The sequence below is a fragment of the Pinus tabuliformis genome, chromosome 7 (genome assembly GCF_031772625.1).
Source record: "Pinus tabuliformis cultivar Carrire ecotype Pingquan chromosome 7, CPIR1, whole genome shotgun sequence".
Taxonomy (NCBI): Eukaryota; Viridiplantae; Streptophyta; class Pinopsida; order Pinales; family Pinaceae; genus Pinus; species Pinus tabuliformis.
In genome coordinates this window covers 2,004,298,181-2,004,309,188 of record NC_142293.1, presented here as the reverse complement: position 1 = coordinate 2,004,309,188, position 11,008 = coordinate 2,004,298,181, and positions in this window count along the sequence as shown.

Sequence of the window (11,008 nt, the reverse complement as noted above, 5' to 3'; positions counted from 1 at the left end):
AGTGAGCTCTCCACAACTCAACAGGTCGCATACCCTTTCAGGTAGGGATAGGATTTCAACAATTATGCCCCATTGATGTGGCCATACCATTTGTAGCCACTTAGATAGATTTGGCTCACATGCAGTTTGAAGCTGAAACGTATTCGCCAACAGGTCCATGATATATTTGAAAAAGCCAATACTAAGTACAAGCACTGCCATGATCAACAGCGAGTGTCGCACAAGTTCCATGTGGGCGACAAAGTTTGGCTTCATTTGCAGAAGGAGTGCCTTTCTGGACCACACCACAAGGTTTTCCCGCTTCGATATGGTCCATACACCATCACCAAGGTTGTCGGTGGCAATGCCTTCGAGTTCAACATCCCACTGTTCCTTGGTCTGCACCCAATGTTCAATGTAGATCGCATTCGGCCTTACTTTCCAACATTGTTGGATACATCTGACATTGTAGGACAGCTCACACTAACAAATATCAACCTAGACTACATGGAACATGCCACAACTGATCAGATCATGGAAACATAGACCAAGAAGACTTGGCAACAGAGGGTATAGCTATATCGACATGTCAAAGCACGCCAACTCCTTCACTAGGGCAAGTGGTTCAGTAGGGACTAGGTTCAACAGAACCTTCCTCAATGGGGAGAATTTCTCCCTAAGGGGGGAGGAATGATCCAGGTTGATATTGGTGGCCACCTATCTATTCTACCTAGACCCTTGTTAGTTTCATTTGTTTCCTTAATTGTAGCATAGTTTACTATTTCTAGCAGTTTTTCAACTCCTGATCTTCTGGAGCCATTTTGAGGCAATCCCATCATCAACAGTAGTCCTCGAAGAGATCTTTCAAATGAGGTAGCATACGTTTCAAATGAAGATAATATGACCAAGTTACGATCTCGAGAAGTTCGATGCCCAACTAACCACGACGAGGTCCATAAACTCTTGGTGTTACATATCCTCAGGTTAGGGTTTCGGTTGTTTAGGGTTTTCTCTTATTTTTCAATAATAAAAAGGCCCATGAGCCTCATTGTAACTCAATTTAGAGGAATGTAGCCACCAGATCTCTTCTCATAGATAAGCTACCATCGCCCGAGCTATCTAATTTCCATTCTGTTTGTAAGCATAGTTCATTATTTTACTATTAATGAAATGAAGTGTTTTTCTGCTACACCTCTATGTTTATGATATATCTATAACTTTTTCATTCCTATTTAAGTTCATATCAGTAGTATCAGAGTGGTCTACTCTTTCTCTATTTTCTTTTGATGTTCTCAACAAGGTCAGGGTATAAGGAGTTAGGGTTCGATCTGATTGAATCATTGCAAGATCAGCCTCGCAAAACTCGACAACTTCCCATGACGGAAAAAAAGAGAGATGAGGGGGCATGAGATCCTTTCAAAATGTTGCTTGAGGAATCCCTTGAGCAACATAGGGATGCGATGATGGTTCAATTTTCCCAGATCCTCTGACGGCTACCCACAAGCGATGCATCCTCACCCAGCTGCCACTCTAGAGGTGCCACTCCTTTTAAGGTACAAGTTAACTTAGATATTCCTATATTCAAAGGCCTAATAGACGAAAACATCATAGGTAAATGGTTAAATCTATTGGAAGGATATTTTTAATTTCATGACTTTTCGAATCTGGAAAAGATTACGTTTTCACTTCTCAAAGCTGCCCCACAGGTGAAGGAATGTTGGGATACCTACTATGAACAAGAGGAAAAGAGTGAACCATCATTGTTTTCAGTTGCACCCACTTGATATTCTTTCCAAGACAACATCAAGGAAAAATATTACCGTTTCAGGATCTATGAAGATAAATACATAAAGTGGACCATGCTACGGCATTGAAGGGAACAAGATGTGGCAGAGTTTAAAAATAATTTCCATACCCTTCGCACAAAGATGGGTATCAAGGATACTAAGCGACATTTGGTGCTCAAGTACCATGGCTGTCTACACAAATACATCCTGGATGAGATGGAATTCTTGGACATTTCCTTGCTTGGCATGGCATATTGGCACACTGTAAAGATTGATTAGAATCTTAAACAGAAGAAGCGAGACTTTGGTTCCGTGAAGCCAAAGCAAGGAAAAGATTCCCCCAAACCTCAGAATAAGTGACCAAGTCAACGCAGGGCTACCCAGGACAACCCATCAAAGCAGCAATAAAAGAAAAACACCATGAAGACAAAGAAGGACACAGGAAAATGGTGTGAGTTCCACAAGAGCTCCACTCACAATACAAGTGAGTGTCGAGACAAGAAGTCACTGATGGCCAGGATGAAGGCTTGCGAATCAAGCACAGGTTCTAACTCTAAATCACAACTCGATAAGGGGACTAAAAAAGGGAAGCAGATCATTGATGTGGATCTGAGTTCCACTGTGGCCACAAAAAAGATTCAGTAAATTGAACATGAAAATCTACAGGAAGGGAAATGCCTCTTCTACTCATAGATGTGGGTGAACCGTTCTTTGAAGAAGTTCATTGTCGATAGGAAGAGCCAAAAGAACCTCATTTTAGTAGAGGTCGTGAAGCGGCTAGGCGTAGATACTACAACACATCCACAATCGTACACTATAGAGTGGCTTCACCAAGGATGAGATCTTCGCGTCAGCGAATAGTGTTGCCTTCCCTACAACATCAAGCCCTTCACGGATGAGGTATTGTGTGATGTTGATCCTCTTTAATTTTTTGATGTATTGTTAGGACAACCATACTTGTGGAAGCAAGATGTTATATATGGGTCTTGACCTCGCTCTATGATTATTAGTTTGGCTAATAAGTTATACAGGATACCAGAGGTAGCCTCACCTATTGCCATCTCTTTTATCACTATAAAGAAATGTAGTAAGATAATTTCCCAGACCAGGAAATTTATTTTCCTTATGATTTGCCCACAATGCAAGAAAAATGTTGTGGCCATGACTTCCATGTAGGGCTCCTCTTCACAACAACAGATGGATAAGGTCGTGGACGAGTACACGGATATTTTCGCCTAACCCGCAGGGGTACCTCTGCACTGTCAGGTCAAGCACTCTATTGATTTGACCCCTGACGTGCTGCTACCCAATGGACTGATCTATCGACACTATGTTCTAGAGAATGATGAAATCAAGAGGGAGATTCAGGAACTACTGCAGAAAGGGCACATCAAGACAAGCTCATCTCCCTCTGGGAACCCGATTGTATTGGTACTAAAGAAGAATGGGGCCAGGAGGCTCTGTATTGACTGTCGGGCACTTAACAAGATCATTGTCTAGAATAGGTATCCAATCCCATGGACTGATGACCTTCTGGACTAGCTCAAGGGGGGGAATATTTCAGCAAGATTTACTTGAAGTCATGTTATCACCAGATGCCTATTGAACCCTTCAATGTGTGGAAGACTGCCTTCAAATACAATTAGGACCTTTTCGAATGGTTGGTCATGTTGTTCAGGTTGATGAATGTCCTTGCAACCTTCATGAGACTCATGGATGACATCTTGCGGCCCTTCACCAATGCACTTTTTGTCGTGTATTTAGATGACATCTTGATCTTCAGCCAGAGTTGGGAAGAGAACCTCCACCATATTCAATAGGTTCTTCAAACCCTTTGATAACAAAAGTTGTGTGATAACTTGGAGAAATGCACCTTTGGCCTAACCCAGGTTCAACAACTAGGGTACATCATTGATGAAAAGGGTGTACATGTGCACCCATCCAAGATACAAGTCATTTGGGATTAGCTAGACTGAACCACTCTGACAGAGCTCCACAACTTTTAAGATCTTGCCATTTCTACCATAGGTTCATGTTGGGGTTCTCTCATATCACTTGGCCTTTATGTCAAGTCACCAAGGGCAAAGCAAAAGTAAAGTTCTTTTTGTCGAAAACCCAACATCAAGCGTTATCTGAGTTGAAGAATTTCCTTTGTTCTGCACCAGTGCTGATATTACCAGACCTACAACAACTATTTGAGATTGATAGATATGCCTCCGACTATGTTTTTGGTGTGATTCTTACTCAACATGCACATCCAATGGCTTACCACGGTGAGACACTTTCAGACAAAGTCCTAAATTACCCCACTTATGACAAAGAAATGTACTCCATTGTTCAGGCCTACTGTCAATGGAATAATTACATTTTGGGGAAGGAAACAACCATCAACATAGACCATTGACCTCTACAATTCATACAGACACAAGGGAAGTTGCAGAATGATCGCCCTCATAAATGGTCCACCTATCTGCAACAGTTCCATTGTAACATTAAGTATAAGAACGGCAACACTAATAATGTCAATGATTGCCTCAATCGACCACCCGTCATGGTGCTAATCACTGTGCTTGACTCTTGTGGGCATGTGATTTCGTGGTGGCTACATATTTACAAGAGCAATCTAGAATTCAGGAGCATAGAACAGAGACTCCTGGAAGGAAAGAAAGTTCCAAATTTTCCCATTCAGGATGCACTGTTAAGCAACTTCGGACACATATGTGTTCCTTCAAGTGACCGTGCCAAGATGATTTGGGAGGCACACTACAATCGGTTCTCTAGACTTTTCGAAGTAGATTAAACAATGGTGGTCCTGCAGAAATATTTTTATTGGATGGAACTTCATCAACATGTTGGGAAGCATATTAGATCCTGCACAGCCTACGCCATTGCCAAACCAACCATCAAGAAGAAAGACTTGTATACTCCTCTACCTACTCCTAGTCGGCCTTTGGAATCTATCTCCATGGATTATATGTCGGGCCTTCCTTCTACTAAGCACAACAATGATTGTGTTTTCGCGGTCGTTGACAGATTCTCTAAGATTGCCATCATAGGTGCCTGCAATAAGTGTATCATAGTAGAGGCCACTGCTAAGCTCTTCTTTGAGTGAGTGTGGGTACACTCTCAGATCCCACAAACCATTATCTTAGATTGGGCAAACAGATTTGTGAGCGAATTTTGGTCATGTCTCTGGTCGATGTTGGATACAAAAGTTACTAAGTCCACACCTTTCCATCCCCAAATTGATGGCCAAACAAAGGTTGTCAACAAAATGACCATACAAATTATTCGCATGTACAACTTGAAGCATCCACGCACATGGGATGAAAGTCTGCCCTATGTCCAACACAGCTACAACATAGTTCTCCACAACTCAAGATGCCACAACCCCTTTCAAGTAGGTTTAGGATTTCAGCCATTATGCCTCATTGATGTGGCCATACAATTTGCGACCACTCACGTAGATTCGACTCACGTGCAGTCCGAAGTTGAAACTGATAACTACTTCATTGAGCACATTCAGCACATTCACCAATAGGTCCAAAATACATTGGACAAAGCCAACGTTAAGTACAAGCAGTGCCATGATTAGTATCGAGTGCCACACAAGTTCCAAGTGGGTGACAAATTTTGGCTTTATTTGCAGAAGGAGTGCCTTGTTAGAACCCACCGCAAGCTTTGCCTACTCTGATATGGTCCATATACCATCACCAAGGTCATTAGTGACAATACCTTCGCACTCAGCATCCCACCGTTCCTTGGTTTGCACCCAGTGTTCAATGCAGATCATCTTCGACCTTACTTTCCACTATTGTTGGACACATATGACATTGCACAACAACTCACACCAACAGATGTCAACCCGGACTACATGGAACATGCCACAACTAATTAGATCATGGACACACAGATAAAGAACTATTGGCAATATAGGATACATATATATCAAGTTGTCAAAGTAGGCCAACTGCTTCACCAAGGCAAGTGATTCACCAAGGACCAGGTTCAATAGAAATTTCCTCACCTCATGGAGGCTCTGCACGCATTGGAGACCATTGCTTCCTAAGGGAGCAGGAATGATCCAGGTGTATATTGGTGGCCACCTACCTATTCCACCTAAACTCGTGAGTCAGTTTCATCTGTTTCCTTAATTGTAGCACAATTTACTATTTTTGGCAATTTTTCGAGTTGTGAACTTCCGGAGCCATTTTGAGGTCCTAAACAATGTTTTTTTTGGAAAACATTCTCAGCAATTCTCAAGGAAATTTCATCAACAACCACATTCCTCGAAGATATCTTTCCAACAAGGTATCATATGCATCCAACAGAGATAATATGACCAAGTTACGACCCCGGGAAGTTGGCTGCCCAACTAACCCCAATGGGGCCCATAAAATCTTGGTGTTACATCTCCTCGAGTTAGGGTTTTAGTTGTTTATGGTTTTCTCTTATCGTTCAACAATAAAAATACCCTTGAGCCTCATTGTAACTTAGTTCACATGCATGTAGCTGCCACATCTCTTCTCAGAGGTAAGATACCATCGCCGAAGCTATCTTATTTCCGTAATGTTTGTAAGCATAATTCAATATTTTTCTATTAATGAAATGAAGCGTTTTTCTATTACATCTTCATGTTTATGATTATATCTGTAATTGTTTGTGTTCATGTTTAATTTCAGATCACTGGTATCAGAGCGGTCTACTCTTTCTTTGTTTTTCTTTGCATGTCCTCAACGAGTTTAGGGTATAAGGAGTTATGGCTCGATCTGGTTGAACCATTGTAGCATCAGCCTCGCAAAGCCCAATGACTTCCCATTGCGGAAGAAAAGAAAGATGAGGGGGCAAGAGATCCTTTCAAAATGTTGTTTGAGGAATCCCTCAAGTGACAGAGGGATGCAATGATGGATAAATTTGTCGAGATCCTTCGATGGCAATCCGTAGGTGATGCATCTTCATCTAGTGGCCACTCTGGAGGCACCACTCCTTTTAAGGTAGAAGTTAACTTCTATATTCCCATACTTGAAGCCCTGATAGATGCAGACGTTGTAGATAAATGGTTAAATCTATTGCAAGGATATTTTTCAATTCATGACTTTTCCAAACGAGAAAAGATTACATTTTCACTTCTCAAAGCCACCCCACACATCAAGGACTGGTGGGAAACCTACTGTGAACAAAAGGACGAAAGTGAACCCTCGTTGTTTTCAGTTGCAATCACCTAGAATTCTTTTTGAGAAACCATCAAGGAACAATATTACCATGTCAGGACTTATGAAGATAAATACATAAAGTGGACCAAGATATGACAGGGAAGGGACCAAGATTTTCCAGAGTTCAAAAATATTTTCCATACCCTTCGCACGAAGATAGGTATCAAGGATACTAAGTGGCATTTGGTCCTCAAGTACCGTGACTGTCTACAAAAATACATCCCAGACAAGATGGAATTCTTGGACATTTCCTTGCTCGGCATAGTGTATCATTATGATGTAAAGATTGAGCAGAAGTTTAAACAGAAGAAGCGAGACTTTGGATGGGTGAATCCAAAGCAAGGAAAAGTCACCCAAAACCATACAGCAAAGGACCAAGCCAAGGCAGGGTTACCTAGGATAGCCCACCAAAGATGAAGGCAAAGAAAAACACCACGAAGATGAATAAGGACACTAGAAAATGGTGTGAGTTCAATAAGAGCTCCACTCACAATACGAGCATCAGACCAAGCAGTCACTAGTGGTCGAGCTGAAGGCTTCCGAATTAGACACAGGTTCCCACTCTGAATCAGAACCTAATAAGGGAACTAACAAAGGGAAGAAGATCATTGATGTGGAGCCGAGTGCAACTGTGGCCACGAGAAAGATGCAAAAAATTGAGCCTAAAGATCCAGAGGAGGGCAACACTTATTCCACTCACAGATGTGGGTGAAGTGTTCTCCGATGCAGTTCATTGTCGATAGCAGGAGCCAAAAGAACCTCATTTCAGCAGAATTCATGAAGCAGTTCAGCCTAAAGACTACAACACATCCACAGTCATACACCATTAGGTGGCTTCACCAAGGACGAGATCTTCGCTTCATCCAATAGTTTCGCCTTCCCTACAACATCAAGTCCTTCAAGGATGAGGTACTGTGTGATGTTTCTCCTCTTCAATTTTCTGATGTATTGCTAGGACAACCATACTTGTGGAAGTGACATGCTATATATGAGTCTATTCCTCGGTCTGCGATTATTAATTTTGCTAAGAAGTTGTACATGATACCAAAGGTAGCCCCACTCACCGCCATATCTTTGATCACTACAAAGCAATGCAGTAAGATCATTCTCAAACCAGGAAATTTGTTTTCCTTATGATTTCTCCCTAGGGAAAGAAGATGGTTGTGGTCATAGCTTCCAAGCAAGGCTCCTTTACATAGCAGTAGCAAATGGACAAGGTTATGGAGGAGTACAAGGATATTTTCACCTCACCCACAGGGGTAACTCTATAATTTCAGGCCAAGCACTCCATCGATTTGACCCTCAGCACACTGTCGCCCAATGTATTGATCTATCGATGATATATTCTGGAGAACAATGAGACCAACAGGAAGATTTAAGAACTAGTGTAGAAACGGGACATCAGGCCAAACTCATCACACTATGGGAGCCAGATTGTATTCGTACAGAAGAAGGATGTGACCTGGAGGCTTTGTATTGGCTATCAGGTGCTGAATAAGATCATTATCCGGAATAGGTACCCAATCCTGAAAATTGATGACCTTCTAGACCATCTCAAGGGGGCCAAATATTTTAGCAATATTGACTTGAAGTCAGGACATCAACAGGTTCCTATTGAACACTCTGATGTGTGGAAGACTACCTTCAGATCCAAAGAGGGCCTTTTCAAATGGTTGGTCATGTTGTTTGGATTTGATGAATGCCCCTACAACCTTCATGAGACTGATGCACGACATCTTGCGGCCCTTCACCAATGAATTTGTGGTGGTGTATTTAGATGAAATATTGATCTTCAACTAGTGTTGGGAATAATACCTCCACAATATTTGACAGGTCCTTGAAACCCTTCAACAACACAAGCTATGTGCTAACTTGGAGAAATGCACCTTTTCCCTAACCAAGGTTCAATATCTAGGGTACATCATTGATGAGCAAGGTGTACATGTGGACCCATCCAAGATACAAGTCATTCAGGATTGGCCAAACCCAACCACTCTAACAGAACTCTACAACTTTTTGGGTCTTGCCAATTTCTACCATAGGTTCATGTTGGGGTTCTCTCATATCACTTGGCCTTTAAGTCACGTCACCAAGGGCGGAGCAAAAGAAAAGTTCTTTTGGTCGGAAACCCAACAACGATAATTCTCTGAGTTGAAGAATCACCTCTGGTCTGCACCAGTGCTCACGTTACCAGACCTGCAAAAACCATTTGAGAATTAGACAGATGCCTCCGACTATGTTATTGGTGTAGTTATTACTCAACATGGGCATCCAGTGGCTTAACACAGTGATACACTTTGAGAAAAAATCTAAAATTACCCCACTTATGAAAACCAAATGTATTTGATTGTGTAGGCCTATCGTCAATCGACAAATTACATTATGGGGAGGGAAACATCCATCCACACAGACCACCAGCCTCTACAATTAATACAAACACAAGGGAAGTTGTAGAACAATTGCCATTAGAAATGGGCAACCTATCTACAACAGTGTCATTTGAACATTAAGTATAAGAAGGGCAGCACCAATAATGTCAATGATTGCCTCAGCCGGCCATAGGTCATGGTGTTAATCATTGTGATCGACTCCTATGGGCACGACACATCCGGGTGGATTCATCCTTACAAGAGCAATTCAGTTTTCAATAGCATATACTAAACACTCCTAGAAGGGAAGAGAGTTACAAATTTTCACCTTCAGAATGCACTGTTATGCCACTTGGGACACATATGTTTTCCTTCAAGTGAGTGTTCCAAGATGATTTGGGAGGCACACTATAGTTGGGTCTCTGGACATTTCTCAGTAGAGAAAATTGTGGCAGTATTGCAGAAGTATTTTTATTGGCCAAAAATCCATTAGGATTTTGAGAACTATATTAGATCCTACACCACCTATGTCATTGCCAAACTAGCCATTAGAAAGAAAGGCATGTATACTCCTCTACCTCCTCCTAGTTGGCCTTAGGAATCTATCTCCATGGATTATATGTTAGGCCTTCCTTCTACTAAGCATGGCAACAATTGGGTTTCAGTGGTCATTGACTGATTCTCTAAGATGGCCATCATGGTGGTCTGCAAGAAGAGTATCACAGTAGAGGCCACTGCTAAGCTCTTCCTTGAGCGAGTGTGGGTACACTTTGGGATCCCAAAGCTCATTATCTCAGATCAAGACAACAGATTGTTGAGTGCATTTTGGTCAAGTCTCTGGTCAATGTTGGATACAAAACCTACTAACTCCACGACTTTACATCCCCAAACTCATGGCCAAACAAAGGTTGTCAACACAATGGTCGTACACATTGTGCACATGTACAACTTGAGCCATCCATGCACATGGGATGAAAGTCTACCCTATGTCCAAGACAGCTACCAGAGAGCTCTCCACAGCTCAATAGGCCACAACCCCTTTCAAGTAGGACTAGGATTTCAGCTATTATGCCACATTAATGTGGCCATACCATTTGTAGCCACTCAAGTAGATTCGGCTCACTTGTAGTCCAAACTGAAAGGTCTAACAACCTCATTGAGCATATTCAACACATCCACCAATAGGTCCACGATATATTGGACAGAGCTAATGCTAAGTAAAAGCAAATCCATGATAAACATCAAGTGTTGCAGAAGTTCCAGGTGGGCGATAATGTTTGGCTTCATTTACAGAAGGAGTGCCTTCTTAGACCCCATCACAAGCTTCTCTTGCTTCGATATTGTCCATACACCATCACCAAGGTTGTTGGTGACAAATCCTTCAAGCTCAGCATCCCACTGTTCCTTGGTCTACACCCAGTGTTCAATGTAGATCACCTTCGACCTTACTTTCCACCATTGTTGGACACATCTAACATTGCACAACAACTCACACCAACAAAGCTCAACCCATACTGCATGGAATAGGCCACAACTGATCAAATCATGGACACATGGATCAGAACACTTAGAATTAGAGGATATAGCTATATCAAGTTTCCAAAGCAGGGCAACTCCTTCACTCGGGCAAGTGGTTCAGGAGGGACCAGGTTCAACAGAA